This window comes from Plectrocnemia conspersa, unplaced genomic scaffold (genome assembly GCF_051122295.1).
Source record: "Plectrocnemia conspersa isolate PC_06_02 unplaced genomic scaffold, ASM5112229v1 ptg000011l, whole genome shotgun sequence".
Taxonomy (NCBI): Eukaryota; Metazoa; Arthropoda; class Insecta; order Trichoptera; family Polycentropodidae; genus Plectrocnemia; species Plectrocnemia conspersa.
Window position 1 is genome coordinate 6,456,047 of NW_028277175.1, and position 21,088 is coordinate 6,477,134.

General features: G+C 27.5%; 1 protein-coding gene across 1 annotated transcript in view; it reads right to left on the minus strand.

Moving 5' to 3' along the window:
• LOC148229258 (uncharacterized) overlaps window positions 1-21,088 on the minus strand; it is a 309,266-nt gene that overhangs the window by 108,959 nt on the left and 179,219 nt on the right. The window lies entirely within an intron of this gene.

Below are 21,088 nucleotides of genomic sequence, written 5' to 3' on the forward strand. Positions count from 1 at the left end.
ATATTTTGCTTTTAAATGTCTATAAAACTAAATTAGTTGTTGCAAAACAGCCTGGACCTAACCTAAACAAATTATCCAAACCCAACTTGACCCAATTAAAGTAAAAACCGACCTCAAATAATGAATCTGAACTAAACTACAGTTGTTTGAGATGTATGTATGTACTGATGTATTTCAGGTATAATTTTCTTCAGCCCTTTTTATACATACAAAAAATATAAGGAGCGGAACATTGCCTTCAAAAGCACCCACTTTCTAAATAGTGCTTTCGCAATAAACATTATTATTTAAAGGGATTTATAAATGTTACAGTGAACACATATTGCTCCATAGTTTGTCTGCATTTCGATATTACACTATGTTTTAAAAATATGTTAGCTATCCTTACCGATATTTCTATGCACTTATAATATAAGAGGGCTGAGCAAAGTATTTTCAAACCGAATTTTGGTCAAAAGGAGAGCAAAAAAACAATTATCATTTCTCAGAAGGCAAAAATTCACGTCAAAAGCAATAAAATCGTGTCGGCGCCGTCGCAGTGGGAACGCTCAGTAACGAGCGTTTTACCATTAACTTGTAATTTTATACTTGAAAATGTATATAATTACAAGTTAATGGTGAATTATGGACTAATAAAAAATATTATTTAGTTAGTTTATCTGTTAGGCGCTAATGAAATTATATGTTACTCCAAAACGTCTATAAACTCAATTTTACAATTGTCTATTTTATGTTTAAACCCAAACAAATTAACTAAGCCTAGTTCTAAACCAAAGAATAATAGTATTTGGTTGAACGATGAAAGGTCACAATTCTGCGAATCTCTGATCATGTAAAAATACGCGTACCAGATCATCCGTTTGTGAACAAATATAGTTACACTGATATTGAGTATTGCAAATATATTTATTTTAGTGAAATTATAATTTCACTAATAATACACATTTACTGTAACACATTTAATACATAGAAATACAAATTTAATACATATTGCACATATGATTATGAATTTAATAATATAAAAAACTAAAATAAGCATTTGCATTCAAATAACTTTAGATCATTCTCACCCCTTTTTTATCACATACTTTGCCAGTAGTATTTTGTGTATTCTGTCCAATACCACAAATTTTAACGTAAGAATTCTACGTTTATCTAGGGCAAGCGTGTCGGACTCATATTGCATCGAGGGAAAATCGTAGTTTCAAAATAAAAGGTCAACAGAAGCAAAAGTTGATGTATGTATATGTATGCTCACTGTTCCGAATTCGAAGCGAAAAAAATCATTCGAAGAAAAATGTAATATATGTTGATTCGTTTGACTCGGGACCAAAAAGGTTATCTTTGATGTTACAAATTTGTATTTTTTATAGGAATATATTGATAACCGCGATAATTAAAGCGAGCCAGTTTGTTAATTTTCGTGAGTATGTAAATTGAGCGAAAATGCTCGCTCGTATTTCATTATTCGCACACAATCTATATGACGTATGTGGAAAAGCGTTGAATTTAAATTTTGTGCAAATGAAAAGCGTTTTCAAATGTGTTTGTAATGACGGTACTCAATGTGATAAATTTAATAAACAGATAAAGTATAAAAATACTTTTGTGTTTATTATATCTAATAGAAAGTTAAGAAAAATGTTACGATGACAATAATTTAGTATTTCCTATTATATTGATAGTTTATAATTCAGGATTTTCTCCAAAAAAACAACTTTCATCATTCAACCAATGGATCAAGGTGTAATACATACATTAAAAAAGACATACTGACTACATTAAGGCAGGCAGTTAAAAGTTACTGATGAATATAATATTATTATTGCAATCCTGGAAAGAGTATGACATTTTTATGGCTGTGATAAAATTTAAATATCTACATAAACTAACTTTTAAAATAGGTTTATTTCCTATATGGTTGGGGGTAGTATCTATACTAAAAAGGGTATGTTATGAAATTTTATATACACTACATTTATGTTATTTGCGAACTAGTCGAAATGACGAATAAACAATCTAAGTTAAAAGAAAATCTCTTTTTTAAAAAAACAGTAATAAAATGAGCAGCAGAATCAATTCTTAACCAAAAAGATCGTTAAAAAAAAGGGTTACAAAGCAAACACTTTATACATTGAAGTATAAAAAATAAATTACAAATAGTAGTTTGCACTGAATTAAATTATTTCTAATTATATAAGCAAATCCAAGACTTAAATTTAACTGTATAATTATTTTAAAAAATATGCTAATTCACTTAAAGCTGCTTTTAACTAAAAAAATTCTGTTTGAGTTATCTGTAGTTAAAAAAATGCCGGAAACTATTTTTTTTTTGATTTTTTAAAATTTCAATTCTCTAGAGCGTTGAATTATTTTTGACAGCGAAACAAGTTTGTATTTTATTTTAGTTATAAATTGCATTTTAACTTCAAAAAATCGTTTTACAATTTGTATATATTTTACTTGTATATTGCCAATTCAGCGTACAAAAGTCAGCTTGTGGTTCGTGTTTATGACAGCATGTGTTAAATTTATCATTAACTATTGCATATTTTACTAACAGGTCAATTCAATAAAATTATAAAATCCAGGTAAACTCAACATATACGATGTAAAGTCTGTTGTAGTTCGCTTAAAATAAATTAGTCAATAATTAAAAGGGTAACACGTGTATATATTTAAATTTTATTTATAGTTTATGTTAAAGCTAAATAAGAAAATTTAGTATATTTTAGTATTAAAAAATGTATGTCATACTACACATACTGTATATAGAGATTCAACTGCATTGCTGTGACACCTTTAATTAAATTATGAAATTTATTCAACGAGTAAACCATTTATATCGTTACTGTATCAGTTTTGCACCAATCACAATTAGCGTCGATGAATGCTGTCAATTAAGTCCGAATGGATCGACAGTGGTTACGATTCCTTTAGGGACATGCTGTAAAATGGCAAATGCTTTATTTGGTAAGCATTTGAACATTTATTGATTTAAAACACAGTTTGAAAATAGATATATGAGATTTTCCCAATCGTTTACATAATAAATCTTTCTATTGAGAGAGACCTTTTAAAATATAAGTTTATTTTTTTTTGGATTTTTGTAAGCATTTTTTAGCTCACGATCAATCAAAGTGAATAAACAAGTCCTCAAAGGTTGAATTATTCTTTCATATACAACAAATATAATGGCGCACCGAGAAAAAGGATGTTTCATAAATGAAAATTCCGAAAGCCATTCACATCTTCAAAATTTAATAATGAGTATAATAGCACTGCTGGAACTACACCTTTGTTTGGTTGAGCCTATCAAAAAAGGAGCACTTCGCCACAAGCGCTAGTAGAGTCCCATCTCGTTCCAGCGATCAAAGCGCTAGATGACGCGACACCAGAGAGCCTACGCTTCTCTGATACTACGCTTTTTATCAGTTGTGCCAAATTGAATGAGTGTTATTTTTTTTAACTTATAAGACTTGAACTATGTCTCAATCGTCACACCACATAAAACTACAATTTATTTATTAACCACGTGCTATTTATTTAAATAAAAAATAATTGGAATACTTTATTAAATTTTGCTACTTAGTTGATCAACGATAGTATTTTTGACTATCCCATTACTTTTAACAATAATATTTTTTTTAAATAAAATTTAAATATCTCAGGCTCATAGTATATATATCGATTGTAAGATCAACAATGACATTTGAAATAAACGTGATAGAAACACACATTAACGGATCAGTATTCAATCGACTAGCATGTATTTTTTTACTTAATTTAATATATAATATAATAACCGTATTTTCAGAAATGTTATCAACGCTACCTAATCCCGATATTGTCTCATCGCTTATCAGAACGATCCAATTAATTATTTAGTCGCGGCAAATTCGTACTTTTGTATTCGAAATTCGTGCGAATATATTAGCGTTACCATTGCGGCAGCGGTACGAGAAATTAATTTATGGAACTGCTTCATGAAGTTTGGCGAGAAACATAAAACGTCAGACGGATTGTTATTATTGTTTCATAATTAATATTGCCTCTGAAATGTGCCCCGAATATATAATTTATTATACATATACACATTTATATGCAAACGTACATATTTTAACACAGGCATATACTTCATACGAGATACAGAAATGGGCCTATCCCGCATATGTGAACTCATGGTTGAGTTATGAGGTTGAATATCGAGAAAAATAACGAATATCAATTTAAATGCGAATTATAGTAATTTTACTATTATTGTAAAGATTATAAATACTTCTTAGATATAAATATATTTATAAATGCAATATGTCATTTCGATTTTATTTCCTTTTTTTTCTACGAGCTAAACAACTTTATTTTCCTTTGGAATTTTATTATCCTTTCTTATTTATAGACTCTGACCTTTTTACATTGGATTAAAGTACCCTAGAGATTTCTAGTGCATGTCTTACAAGGTGTCACATAATCTAATAATATAGAGATATATTTTCATACACATTTACATATTATTTTTAGTCTATATTAAAAAAGTTTTACTAGCAATGAAATTACGAGTTTCGTTAAGTTTCCGATTAAAAACTAAGTTTACAATATAAACATATCGCGGTAAAGTGGCTTATTTTCACGAAAAAGTTTTACAATCAAGCAAAAGTAAACTTTACAATTTCGTTGTAGCGGAAAAGACTTTATAAGAAAATTTAAATAATTAATTCGATATGTACATATGAACGTTGAAAACAGTATATTATAAAACTTTGTTATTTATATGTGTTTAAATTCAACTAATTATTAGAATAATTTATTTTTAATTGTACATACACCTTTTGTAAAAGTTCTTCACTCGTTTCATATTTATGGTAGCATTCATAATTATTAAAGGCTTAATTGGACCAGACTGCGTTGATTCATTAGAGATATGCTTGGCGAATCTCTACACATTCAGCAGCACTGCAATGCTGAGATTCTACTATATATTTCCTAATAATTTGTTAATTTAATTAAATTATTATGTATTTCTAATTAATTATATATTATTTTTTGAGCAATGAAATGGATATGAAAACCTTAAGGTATTGGCAAAAACAATAAAAAATATACCATTGAATGAAACTGCAAAGAGTATTGTTGTTTCTGAATATATGCATATAGAAAAATCTATATTTAGCAAGAAATGTAAGTCAGAATAAAAGATTAAAATACTCATTATTTTTTGTATGATAACATAGTTATATAACAAGAAGTGTAACTTAAACAATCATTTTAAAGTATCTCAAATATGTAATTTTATTAATGAAACAATAATATCCCTCAAATATGTAAATCACATTGATTTTTACTATTAAATTAAATTATATTTTAACGATAAACAATTACATTATTTGTTTGATTAAAGTACTTTCAACTTATTACGACTAAATATGTATACAATCACCCTAATTTTACTGAAGATAAAACTTTTTTTACATCCAATTCCATTATCATTAAAAATGAACATTGAAAGTCAATGATATTAAGAATTTTTCCATCACATTTCATTAGAACAATGGAGCTTTTATTAAACCATTATTCATGGAAAATAAGAGATTTCTTCTCAGAAGACGCTATGCAATGTGTAATATATTATAATATACGAGTATCTTTTGCAGTGTTATTCTGATAATTATAATTCTATGTATTAATAATAATTATATTAGTTTGATACTTATTTTTTAAAATGCCCATATGTGCATATTTTATACAAATAAAATGTTAATTTTATTAAACTAAATTTAGTTTCGACAGAAATGTAGGATATTTACAAATATAAAAACATTTAAAAAACTTCAAATATACTATGTATTGAAATGTCTATCTTAACATGATTGGAAAAAATACGTTTAGGTTTTAGTTTCTGGTGTAAAAAATCCAAGTCTCCCATTTATTACAATTTAATTATTGATTTAGATATATATGTAAATACTTTAGAACCATTTTTAAAAAATATGCTACAGGATTTATTATTCGATTTTGAAACAAACTAAAACTTACAAGTTGTAATACATTATTACTGGTTAAGTTAGTAAAATATAACCTTATTGTAATGTATAGGTACATATTTTAATATTAGAATAACTATGAAAGTAACACAAACTTTCAGAAAATCAAAGCCACTTAGAATTAAAAGACCGTTTTAATTATTAGTATTTTGAGAGTGTTAGAGATAAAATGTATAAAAGCACACTTTGTAAATCCTTTGTTGCAATATAACTAGCGTCAGCCCAATACGTTACAGTGTATTAAACACAATCAACGAATACTAAGTAAGTTGTAAAACACCAGACTAAAATCAAAGTCAACAATCAATATATGTCATAATACACGACCTAGCTTAATTTTATTTTAAATATTTATTACTATATTCATCCATAAGATTAGAAAAATCTAAGAAAATCAAATCTGTGATGATCGACTGAAAAATTACAGTAATCAATATTAGGGTTTATATAGGATTGGAACCCAGGTTTTAAACATTTTTTTCTAATTTTCAGGTTTAATACTATATCTATGTTAAATTTTTATGCAGTGTAGTATGGCTAAGGGCCATAGTTTTAGTACTGGGGTAATTTACTTAAGCTAAAGAACTTAACTAAATAAATTTATTTATACTTTAACCTAAATTAAATATAAAAAGCTATTTTTAATAAATTTATTTTATTATTGAAAAAGTGAAATAAACTACTTATATTAAATTAACTATAAATTTCCGCAGTACATGACTGTATTACGCATTTTGAATGATATTAAAAAAAATGAGGTATATTTCGCACCTGAATAATCAGAATAACACAGTATATATAAATCTTCACGAGATGAATTTATAATTAAAATGAATACAACTAAACAAATATTTATTTTATGAAGGAAGTTTAATATGTATTATTTATTTCTTATTAATTTTAGCAGCTAAGATTATAGTTACTCTATATCACATACCTATATTTATACAGGAATTCCAAATAATTACTCAGAATTTGTCAATATTCGTTAGTAAGAAAGAGATGACAGATTTTGATAGAGGTCAAGTCAATATATGAAAACACGCTCGATTTAATCAGTTGATTCACGTGAAAGTCAAATGTAGACGTTTCCTACATATTACATGACTTATCCAATAATTTAGACGTATTACTAACGTTCCATCAATTTTTTACTAATTTATCGTTCTTTTCGAACTTTATTGGTTATAGGAACGTGTCTGCGCAGAGAAATTGCGGGATTCGCGCAAAATCGCGCTTCTCTCTCGACGTACGTGAGAAAGCCGTAAAAGTTTAGACTTTTGCGGTGTGGTGCGAATGGTAAATTTCATTATGTCGGAACTCGCCGCGTTTTATGACCCCAGGAGACCAGCGGTTAATTTGTGTACAAACCGAAAGCGAAGTCTGGAAAATTCGTAATGATTTTATGCTCAGGCTCTATATTTTATCTAACCTCAAAGGGTAATTTTCTAAGACGTTTCAGCAACTAAATAAAAATAGGTTAAAGGCGGGTATACGTATACATTCAAAAATGATAGTGATGCAAGCTGGCTACGAAGAAACGTGATTTTGATGTTAGTGTAGCCCTGGGGACCCTGCGGTTGAGTCTCTATCGTAATATTTATTTCTTCAGCTTTCAAAGAGTTCATCTCAATAAACAAAACGCTGTGAGCTGAACATAATACAATAAGAGTATACTGTAGACTTGGGAGACCAGGTACAATAAAAACATGTGAGAGAATATACCTCATTGTTATAATAAAAAATATTTTTGTTTGATTTACATACAACGTTAGATTAAAAATAATAGTGCTTCAAAAATCGACGTTAAAAACATTAAGAGTATTTATTTCAAGAAATATTATGCTAAAATATTTAGCAATATATTTATGAAATATACAATTTTGTATTACAGTCATGTAAAAATTACAAATAGCACCTTATATAATTGTTTTGTACACAAACACTATTGTTAATTATATATAAACTTTATAATAATAACGAAAATTACAATTTTCTTATACGCACACAAATAGAATTGTTTTAGTCTGAAAAGTCAACGTTGACTTTAAAATGTATATTTAAGCAAAAAGTTAGTTTTTATATATTTATAATGCAAATTCTCGCAAAATATAACATTTGATAGCTGTTAGGGTTTGTTTAAAGAGTGTTTTAAGCGTCGAAAGAAAATGTTTGTAGTGCTTACAAAGTGCTTTTTATTTCGTAAATACGCGTTGCACGATAAAAATTTGTTTATATTACAATAAGAATGGTTTTTAAACATAAGCGCAAATAAAAAAATGTGCTTAAATTATGGTTCATTATTTTAATTTGAGTTGTATTAAATTATCCTTTAAAACATGACTACAGATAATAATTTTCACATCGGTTTATTTAACGATTTCCATGACGTTTAAATAAAATTATAGTTTAATACATTTTAACCAGTAGATATATATTACTACAAGCGAAAATTTAATTTAACTAAAATTATATGTTGCTCTAAATTGTCTATTAAACTCAATTTGACAGTCGCAAAACTTCCAATTGTTGTTTGAACCCAAATCTAACCTAAACTTCGCTTAAATTAAGTCTGATCATTTAACCTTAAGAGGCGATGTGATGCCTTACAACTATTTTTTTAAACAATTCATCAGGGTATTGGTGGTCTATAGTTTGTTTTTAATTAACTGTACTTTTATTCGGTTAGGTTTGCTTTGTTTTAAATATTGTATTATTCTGTCAAAATTCTGTGAATCTTTGAGCATGTGAAAATTCACGTACTATTCGTGAAAAAATACTGTTTTACTGATACTAAGCAGTGAAATTGTAAATTAATGTTTTGTTACATTTTAACTAGCTGATTAAGTAAAATTATATTTCTACCAATGAAAATAAAATTTTTTGTAACATTTCCATTTTTTAACATAAGTATAACTAGTAAAAAGACAGACAGAAAGACAAGCCTAAAATTAACTTTAATTTAGTAATTATTCAGAAAACTATTATTGTTTTGAAAGAAAAATAAAAAAAAACCTAATCAAAATAAATTTTACGTTCACAAAGTCGCATACTACTTTCATAATTATCCTCTGGTCAAACGACGCAACCAACTATTATATTTATTTTTTATACGTGACGATACATTTTTAAAATACGTTATCCATATGTATAAAATATAAAAACGGGGCGTGTTTTTCTTTTGCTTTAGCTGACTCAACTCAACAAAGATAAACCAGCCTCAAGTTGACTCTTCGAGCCGAGATGAAAATTTTAATTTCTCTTAAATTCTGATGTATTTCCTCATCAGTCCGAAATCTCGAAATCCCTCTCCAGCGAAAGGCGAGATTAAAAGCAATAAAAACGCCGATTACGACGTTTCATTAAAAGCTCGCACCCTTGCGGAAGTCACCGTCTATTTTGCAAACTTAGCCGCTTTCACGTTTGCTTTTGTGTGTCTTTGGTCCCGTTCGCTTTTGTCGCCAAGGCGGCACTCGAGATGTAAATTATTGTAATAAATCTTAAAAAGCGCCCTCAAAAATAATTAATTATCCCCTCTCGCTCATATTTAATTAAGGGTGCAAAGCGCCGCCCGCATACGAATGCCTTGAGACGGTTTGCAATTCAAGTAATATTACAGACAGTACCAGACATGAATCAAGGTTAAATTTTCCTTGCTGAAAACTGACTTCATGAAAACCTCAGATAAAATGAGTCCATACAAAATATAGTTTGAAATATATGTTATTAAAATATTAATTAACAGTTCAGTATAAATTATATTATAAACATAGAGCGGCAGAAAAATTAGCTTAGATTTGATCAGAATTTAAAATGGTATATATATTTAACAATACAATAAAATATAAGGATCATGTAGTTAAATTGGCTTTAATAGCCATTGAGCTGTATTTTTAATTTTTTAAAGTTTAATACTATTGCATATTTATTTTGTTAAACTCAACACAATAAAACCTAACTAAAACTCAACAAAAGTTATTCGAATTTAATAAATATTTGTAAAGGATTTTGTACTTGATTCAATTTATCGACCGATTATTTTATTATATGTAAAAATAAAATAATCCAATTGCTTAATATTATTATCTAAAAATATTAATTTTATAAAATACAACAATATTATATATATACACGCGTCATAATTGAATAACAGAATTTAAATCGGTATGCTTTTATAATATACAGTTTAATATTATTGCAAATTAAATTAAACTATTTTAATTAAATATTATAATATTTACAATTTTTATTTATTATTTTTAATAAATACTACAACTTTATCTTATATACTTTTATACATTCCCACTTAACTACTAGTGAATTATTAAAATTTTATCATAAATGAAATACTAGATTGGTTCCTTTGACGTTCCACTCGAGTATTTTGTGAGAACTAGGAAGTGGGATTGTCGCAAAAAGCTTTTTATTGACAATGTAGTACTTTGCATTTATATTTAAAACGTAAATCCTAAGAGGATTACATTTATATATTGAGTTTCCAAAATCAAAAAGAATTCTAATTTAATCGAAGCTTTTCAGAGATTTTTCTTATCTTTCAAATCTGAATTTCGTACTAATTTATCTTGGGGCTTATTAATAAATATTAATTTAGCTTTACGATGTTTAACTTTTAAATTTATATAATGTTTTTTCCTGATTCGTCTATATATTAAAATATCTTTAATTTACAAACTACAAATTAATAATAAGTTCTACAAACATGAGTAATTCAAAAGCTAAAGTTGTCCTTTGTCAATTTACTAATATTTTATTATATCATATAAATTTTAATATATTAAAATTATAAGAATAGCCTTTGAAGATATTAAGGCAATGTATCTGTTAGAGCTAAAGTTAAAATGGTTTAACTTTTAAATTTATACAAAATCCAAACTTCCAAAATCATTTCTCTAATATTTTTTTTACTAGCAACAAATTTAGAATATTCTAAATTGTTAAGGATAAACATAAAAAGAAGTAATGGTTTTTAATAATAGGTTGAGCTAGATAACAACAAGTCATTAAATAGTAATAGATTGAAGATAACTGTTATTTATAAAAATACGGTCGAGTAAAATCGACAATTAATTTTATCTGCTATTTTTGAAAGCCTCGTTTGAAACACTCGTCTAGTATAATTGTTATCCAATCGACAGTAAAACCTCAATATAAGCTTTGATATATTTTATAAATTTATCGTATCTGTGTTTTTACTATATTTTAAAAGATAATTTACTATATAAAAGGCTAACTAATGGTTAATAAAGAATAAATATAACGCCCTGAAAATAAATTAAGTTATAAAATGCCTCAGACGATCCATCACTTTTCTGCCGACATGTCCAGAACGCTAGACACTATCGAGATTTAATTTCAGCGAGGTGAATAATGACATTTTTTATTCGCATCAAGTCATTATAATGTCTTTTACTTATTAATACATATACACAATATATAAATAATAGCTTAAGCGAAACATATATCGATTTTCGCAATACAGGAAATGTATCTATACAAAGAGTGCTCGCGTATTAAATTTCACGTGTAATTTGAAAACATACAACGATATCGTTTTTCATGTAAAAATAATTTAGGTATTCTTTTAATTTAACTTTAAGAAGCTTTATGTCAAAAAATATTATAAAGCACAGTGCAAATAGACAATTGATTAGCTTATGTGAATTACTTGACATGCCTTGGCTTTGTAGATTGATATCAAATGTGAAATTAGTCTCTTGAGTCTACGTCAGTAACAGTCAAATTATTAAAAAAATGGCTACAGCAATATATATATTATTTCTTTTAATTTTTATTATATTGGCTAAATATTTTTAATAACTTGAATATCTATTTAAAAACAGTTGATCTAAAATCATGCTAAAACTTTATTTCTCATCTGGGTTTTCGCTCTGTTAAATATAATTCCAAGGTACGACGCACCCAGATCCTGAAATTTATTTTTCAGTATAGAAGCTCTATTTTTAATACTATCGTTATTAAAGATAAAAAAAAACGCCTATTTGAGCCTAGCTTATCACGTTTATCTGTAAATATATAAATAGAGGCTGGAACAACCCTTTCAGGCCCATTAAACGTGGCTCGATGGGCTCGTCTCGCACCGTAAATCCAACAGTCATAAATATAACAAATAGGTCACGTGACAATGTATAATACCAATGCAACGAAAGCTGTTCCTAGTTACGTAATACAAACTTTAACCATATCGATCCACGGATGACCGAGCGTAATTTGATACGATCTCAATTTACGTTGTATTTTTTGCAAAGCCATCATACGTCAGTCGCGTGTGACGAAATTTATAGTTGAAATAAAAAGTAGTGAAGCAATTTTTTTGTGTATATGCGAAGCGCAATAGACACTTTTATGTGAAATATCCTAAATATAAAACGTGAACAACATAAAAAATACTTTGAGGATTGGATAGCTTCATCCGTTGAAGATAAGTCAACACACGGGTGAACTCGAAATTACTTTTTACGTATAAAGAATTCTTTTAATATATAATCAGCATTATTTAAAATTTATCTTTAAAGACGTATAAACATCTCTGAATTTTCAAAAAGTAGAGATACAAAGCTAGTAAAAATAGAAGCAATTTTTTTAAATGGTCACAACACTGTCTTTCTAATCCCGTCAAATGCGAGGTTTGTTCTGCGATGCGTTTATTTTGTGTGAAAGAAAACACTACTGTTGAAATTCATTGCTAAGTTGTTTCTGTTTAGGGCGATGGTGTCGGTACTTTAAAGCTTTAAGAAATAAGATTCACTATGTCAAACAAAGCTAAAGTTCAGCTATTATTACAAATTTAAAAAATAAGTTTTATTATGTACATATCTAATGATCGATGAACTTTCTAAACAATGTTGAGTGTCGAGAATTTATTGAATGATTACCAAATAATTAAGTTATCGGAAATTGTTCGCATTGGGCGCCTAAAAATAGAGCAAGTATTGTATAATAATAATATAAAATTGTAATCAAGAAACTAATAGCAAAGCTTCAAAGCAGCTTTTAGGTCCATTTATATTTTGAAGCAATTACAAGTCAATTGCAAAATAATATGCTTTTATATATTTTGTAGTAATAAAAAATATTACAGATGTTAAAATTTCAATGCGTAAAAATGTTTTATTATCATAACATTTATATATTTCTAGTAATTTTTAGTGTTTAAAATCATTATAATTTTATATAACTAATTGTATGTCTTATTTTTATTTTTTAACTATTTAAATGTTTATTAAAATTATATACATAAAAAATCATATGAAAACCGATATTAAATAAATTAATTAAAATAAATATTGACAAAGTAAAATTTGTTCAATAATTAAGAAACTTCTAAATTCATTAATAAATTTGTTGGGTCATATTCTTAAAACTCTCGTTAATTTACTGTGACCAAAATGATCATCCATCAACAAGGAAACATGACAATAGCGTAAAGGATGAGACTTCACAAAAGCCCTCGTTACGACCAGAAAGAATCACATAAATAACACGCAAGTGTTAAAACTGTAAATTTTTTTTATTGCAAAACGGTCACGGGAAACAATAAATCATAAAATCCACAAGATTCCCGTTGCAGTATACGTCCCTGGACAATGCCCATCAAACAAATGTCACTTTCTAAAGGCCTATACCTATTTCGAGTACATCGCTGCATGATTTTGATTCGTCATCAAGCTTTGCAGCCCTTCGTATTTAAGACTTTTCTTCAAGGAGGAGAGAGTAGTCACAATCAGTCACAGGAAGACTCCGGCAGATACTCGAAAAACCAGCACACTCCCACTGCCCGTGGACAACATACTGTCATGGATGCTCACATCCTAAGAAGGGCCATTATTTTTCCCCTTAACTCGATTTATTGCATTCATTTTGACATTAAAACAAGTAAAATTAACGTTGGGCTAAAATTAATAAACTACAAAATTCGTCTTATGATAACCTGATTGAGGAATACACAATTTTATATTTTTTTATTCAAACTAATTTTTATATGATTCGGCACTATGATTTTTATATTATTTATTCATAAAAGCTGACGGTTAATTGGTTAGGCAACTACTTAAAAATATTAAATTCATACCGCTAAATGAGTAATTAAAAGTAACGAGAAATCCAATAAAGAATAAAAAATATATAAATTCTTTATGTTTAGGATATTCTCTATGAGCTGAAATATCTCATTCTTACAGAATATTTAATACCTAATTTTAAGACATAGCTTTTTATATATTATATATTTTTATTCCTGATATTAGTAAAATTTAATTAAACTTAATATGTGATGATAGATTGGAATTATAATTGTATAAACGAATCTGATCCCCCAGACACGATCGAAATTAAAAAACACTGAGGTCCATATAGGATGTGAACCCAGGCAAGTCACTGACTTATATCATTCGTTTATAGTACTGTTTCTTGTTTTTATATGTACGTTCATATTTTAGTTGTTACTTATTTATCGATGGTAATTTATTATTTTAATAACAATCAAAGTAGAGATAAATAAAAAATGTGTATATATAGATAAGATATTTCATTGTATTTTTATAATAAATATTGTTTATAACCTCTGACTTAATTATTTCACATTGTACTAACCATATTAAGCACGTGGCAAATTTATCCTTAAAATAAAAAATATAATAGCACATAAGGTATTTTTATCAGTATTTAGAAAGATTTTATGTGAAATATCCTTAACCTACTATCTATAAATAAAAAATGTGGAAGAAATTCGTACGTAGAATTTTTCCGATACATTTGCTTATAGCTTATCTCTTCGTCTTGATTTTCCAATCCTGAGCTTAAATTCACTTGAGTAACGTAACGTAAATTATGGACTGGCAAAATAATAATAATAAAATCAGAAATACTCAGAGTGGTTCTAAACATCAAACGATATTTTTTAATATTGCAACCTCATAACGTATTAAAACTGAAAAAAAAATGTACGTAAATGTGTACTAAATGTAACAATTTAAACGCAGTTTTTTTACTTTGCAATACATGTTAAATAATTAGGTTTTAGGTAAGTATTTTTAAATCGGATTTTGCTTAAAACATGATACATCAATAAAAGTGGCTTAAGATAAGCTGTTGTTTTATGTTATCCTTTTTGTTTTACTTTATAAACAGCTACATTAAACTAAATGACCTTGGGACTTTGTATATATATATATATAAATCTATATTAAAAACATAGTTGCCTATAATCAACATAAAAAAATCATTGCACTATAAATTATTCTTATTCATTTTTAATTGACTTAAAAATTCTATATTTATTTTTGAAATATATGGTAATCTTAAAACTTAATTTAAATAAATAATTATTTTTACAGCCATCGTATTTTTAATATCCTGAAAAACTAATAAAAAAATAATAATTAACTACGCCCTACAATAATATCGAAACACTCAAACCGTGGTATATAATATATACTCTGCAAATCGCTGTAATTAAATATCTAAGTTATTTGAAACGATTTTTTTAACGATAATTAAATGATCGTGCAAAGTAGGTTGCGGTATAAAATAAACTTCGTTGACACAACTTTACTAAACTACACTTCAAAGACAAACAATTTTTGAACCACTTTATGCGCCCTGTCGATGCCAAATATTTAAATTTGATTTTTTTATCTGAATGAATTTTCCGGTAGATTACGCCCGACGATAAGCAATGAAGCAAAATGAAAAATAAGTGTATAGATTTATGTTAGAAATATTTCAAGAACCTTATCTCAACATCATTTTGACTAGCCATGAAATTTAATTAAATTCGTGTTATCATAATTAATTGATAATTAGTACAACAGCGTCGTGAAGCGAGGAGATAAATTACAGGAAGTAAATTTATAATGGAAAGTATCTATTACGAAAATCGTTAAAATCAATTAAATAAAACTTTTTAAAAGAAAATATCTTTATATGTATAATATATAATTCAACTTTATGTTTTTTTACAGATGTAAATTTATAACTGTTGTGCTTACATATTAATTTTATGTATAAAATATTTATAACCGAATTCCTGGATATTTTTAATGATTCTAGCGTTTGACGAAGGATATTATTTATTTTTTATATAAAAAATATGTATGTATACATAATAAATAGATGTAGCTTGAATACATTTATTTGCGTAGTATGGTTTGTCGTCGTCGGCGTTTCGAGCCCGAATTTGAACAAAAAAAGTGACGATGTAAGGTGAAAGCGCAAAAACGTGATTTTGAAAGTCCTTCGGAGGTTACTTACTCTCTGAGTGCTTTTGTGTAATAAAATACGCCCGAGGGCTCAGGGTGTTTGAGAAAAAAGGTAAAAATTCGCCAGTCAGGCCTAGCCTACAATTTAAATTAGAGACATAAATTATGAACGCAAGGTAAACGTTCACAGAATTATACGAGGATGTAAAATAGCGATCGGATTTTTCTTCATTTGTAGCACACGAAAAAGATATAGCAATTATATTTTACTTTTGCGTATCTACGTTATGTAAATGATTATAAAATATGGGTATCAAGGAATGATGAAATTTTCGCTCGGTGAAAATAATTGGAATTTCTTTTCGGTTTTTGAACATTTAATCAAGCAAATTTCCGCATAAAAATATTTTGTAACAAATATTATAAAAGATAAGATAAGAATTATTATTTAGAATATTTGAATGGCAAAATAATTATTTATATTTTACTCTTCAAAATATCGCATAAATTTTACTAAATTTCTGCACACACAATGCTCTTTAGGGGCATTTTTATCGTCATGGCGCTGCAGCGTAGGTCAAGGCTAAATATAATATTGTTTTTCCTGACTACGCAGCACAAGTTAATGATGCCGATGTTTCATGGTCTTTAAAAAAAAAACTATCTGTGCTTCTCCTATTATATAATTATAATAAACTAGCTTATTAATTTCAGAGCATCCACACAGGATAGAAGAACGCCACAACATACAAAGAATAAAATTTATATTGACCTTTGGATTTGTATGAAAACACTTCTATGAAATCAAAACACATAAATAACAAACGTATTTTTAAAAATGTAGCAAGATACAAAGCAAAATATCGTCTTTAAAATTAATTTAAGTATTTCAAAATAAACTTAAGATCAGACTTATTTTATTTAAAATAAAATATTTACAAACATACTTAATTTTTTAGAAATTAAATTAAAAAGTACATTTTATAATCAAGTCATTCTAAAAATATCAAATATACTAGTGCGACATTATTGATGCGGTACTTTCCGCTCTTTATAGCGAAATCAACGTGTGTTCAACCAATGTTGTCATAGAAAACGTGATTTCACGAGTGGTCACATATATCCAAAATAAGACATCTCGAGACAAATCTCGAGTAAACATGAAAACATGAACTATGTTTAACAGAAGCTATACTAAAACACTGCTATGTTCCAGTCCTTTGCAGGTATTAAATACACAAAACAGTCTTTTATCTATAAGAATGGTAAATTAACTATATATTAGTACAAATATTTTGTTTATTAATAAATCTTTCTCTAAACGAGGTAAATCTGTATCAACTAATTAAGTTAATCAGATATAATTAATATCTACAAGTAAGTATTAATTATAAATGATTATGTTTAAATTTATAGCCAATAGATGTAACTGCAGATGGGGGTGATTTCTTTATATTAGCACATTATTTTTTATAAATAAATATTCAAGTGCCACTACCGGGGCTCGAACCCGCAACCTCAGTGTTACTAGTCTCAGACGTTACGAACTACGCTATTCCGTCCTTAATTATGTGTGTTGCAAGAGTTCATTAGGGCAATTGCGTTGTTTAAAAATAAAATTGTCTTCGCATTTTTATTTTCGTACGACGCAATTTGGGTATGGGGCAATATCTAAAAAAACTGTATACGTATATGGAGCATGTATTTGATTAGGCGGATGACTGCTTATGCTTTGAACAAGTCGATTGTTGAGTTTTCTCTCATAAATTTATATAAAATAAATGTATATGGCCAACTATTATTATGATTATTAATATTATTAATATTAACTTGTATACTATATAATTCAAGACAATATATAAAAAACGGTGGACCCATAAAATTATAAATGTTTTAGTATAAGAACCACCTGTAGTGATTTGGAAACAGCCCAATTTTTTATTGAAATGATTCCTCTTTGTAATAAGTTTTATTTTTATAATATTTTTGCAATATTTTTGAAAAATTTGTTATAATATAATTTTTGTTGTGAAGCTTAGTTTCGCCATAATATTTAGGTCAAGGGATTAATTGTTTTCGAGTATCATGATATCTTAAAAAAAATACTTTGGATAACCTTACTACATTTTAGTGCTGTTGAATATATTACATTAGACGAGGTACTGCAAAAACAATTTTTTCCAGAATTTTTCAGAAAAACAAACGCGTGACACTTTAAATCATTACTAAATTATTTGGTGGGGTTTTTAGCCACCTGCATGATTAATATAAATTAAAATGCAATTTAAGGACCACTTCAAGCAAACGAAAACACGCTCAAATGTAAGTTACACCCAGTATTATCCATAACAATGGAAGAGAGATCTTGTAACCAAACAATTGCGTTAATAATTAGAAATATTGCACGAATCACCTAATAGCACATCCATCCTGAAACGTTAATCCAACTACTTTTTGCTTGGAGAGGACAAACGTTATATAATATATTATATCCTGTGTATACTACTATTGTTTTTCTACCCTCTAGTAACTGATCGCAAAAATGATAGAGGGTGAACAAGTTCGTAAGTGTGTATGTAAGAAGCGATGATATTGGGCCGCAAAAATCCTAATCTACGATTTACCAGAGCTGTTACGAACAAACATTATAAAAATTATACCACTTGCGTCACAGAAACAGAGACGCGGTAAGAGACGCAGAAGACAGACGAGAAGATATGCCACGAATCGATACGAGAAACATTATTTGATCGCCCAGAGAGCATCACGATAATCCCAGCCGACAATAATACAACTCGACACGCCACCATTGAGGCATTTATATGGTTACAATGTTACAAGCTTTTACCATCAAAACATGTCCAAAAACCTGCCAATATTAAAAATAAGTGCACAATTTTTGGAAAGCAGACGCTAACAAACCTTTAGAATTTTAGAGAGATAGCTCAATAACAAATTATTCAAAACCTATAAAATCAATATTTAATAGACGCAATGATTAAAATGATACATTCAATAGAACGGTTGAAATATTAACTAGTGACATTTTTTACTAAATCTACTATAAATATGACTTTTTCTGTTTTATAGCTATAGTTTAATTTTTAACTAAATTACATATCCTTTACCTTTCATGTATTATATTATATGGGTGTTTAAAAGTACATGTTTCGCATGCTGATAACCGTAATTAAAATAATAATTATTGGTTAATTAACCAAATTCAAACAAGTTCGCATAGTAACCATTGTACGTTTTATGTTCAACTTTTACAACCGCTATCAAATTGAATTAGTCCCGGCTGTTTTCTGAAAACCGACGCCCTTTGCGACGGGAAACATTGGAATGTTTGCTCTTGCTTGTTCGCTCGTTGTTTTTTTCCCGTGAAATTAATACTCTGCCGTAAAATTGGAAAAGCCGACCGTTGGGCGGAAATGACTTGCGGCACCGTTAATGAAAATTCTGCGTCGCTCGTGAAAAATCGTGACGTATTTCATTCCATGGCGATGCTGCACCGCCTGTCGCAGTTTTACGCCAAAAGCAACGCTTCACTGACCCCATGACTCTGCTATTATGATTTTTAATTAAAAATATAAAAAAAAACAAAGTTATGACTCGATTGTTAAATTATAATATTTTTGTAGGTAGAATTTATATTTATATATTTTTCTTATACACCTGGATTTTGAGATAAAAATAACTTAATACTGCCACTTTGCCCTCACCATTCTGATACGTATGTTATGATAATCTGACGTCTCCAAAGTGAAAAGTAAGAAGCGTCTCTATAAAACTCTCATGTTACAGAAAGCTATACTGCAAAACATAGCCTACCATTTATTATGTGTAACTGTCAAAAAAGTATAAGATAAGCTTATCAAAGATTTAACCGTGCAAACTCAATGGTCATCGATAAATATATATTATAGTCAAAGTTCAGACTATATTTATGATTTTATCTAATTTTTTTGAAATAAAACGTATGTAGTTTACAGAGTGGCAAATAAAATGATTTCTAAAGACAAATTTATTGTTATGAGACTAGGTACATCTAAAAAACTATTTTCTTGTAAAATAATATTTTCAGACAAAAATGTAAATAGAGATAAATATCATATGATTTTATCAAAAGTATTTTCAATGCTGAAAACCAAATTTCTATTACTTAAAAATAAACAATGTTGAACTTTATTAAAAAAATTAAAAGATATTTTTAAAAATTATATCATAATTAAATTATCAAATACATAAGATTGTAAATAAAGTAATTTATATATATGCCATGATATAAAAGCATGTATGTATATGTAAAAAAATATATATTAGACCTCTCAAAAAAACAGAAATTTAATATATACAAATAAAAAAATATTAACGAGTGTTTCTGTTATTGAACTTTTCTGTATTCTTTGTTCTCAATAGTAAAACTTATATAAAGTCTTATGCAAAACTACGATATCTTGAATTTATTTTTTTAAGAAACGTATAATGCTTTAAAAAATACTTAAAATTCATTACTTCCCAAAACATTTTAAATAAAAAAAAAATTTTATCATTAAAAACAAATTATTATTTTTTATGTCATTAAAAGTAAAGTATTAAAATTAATAATTTTGCTGTTATTTTTTATTAAGAAAATAATACGTTTATATTAAAAATTTATCATTAACATTTGCGGAAAAAATTCGCTCATTATTTTGCCATGTAATCCTTGCACATGCCAAAATAAATATTTGAGAATCGAAAAAATTGGAATATTTATAGACATCGCTTAAAAGTATTATTGTTTATATGAACAATTAAATTTAA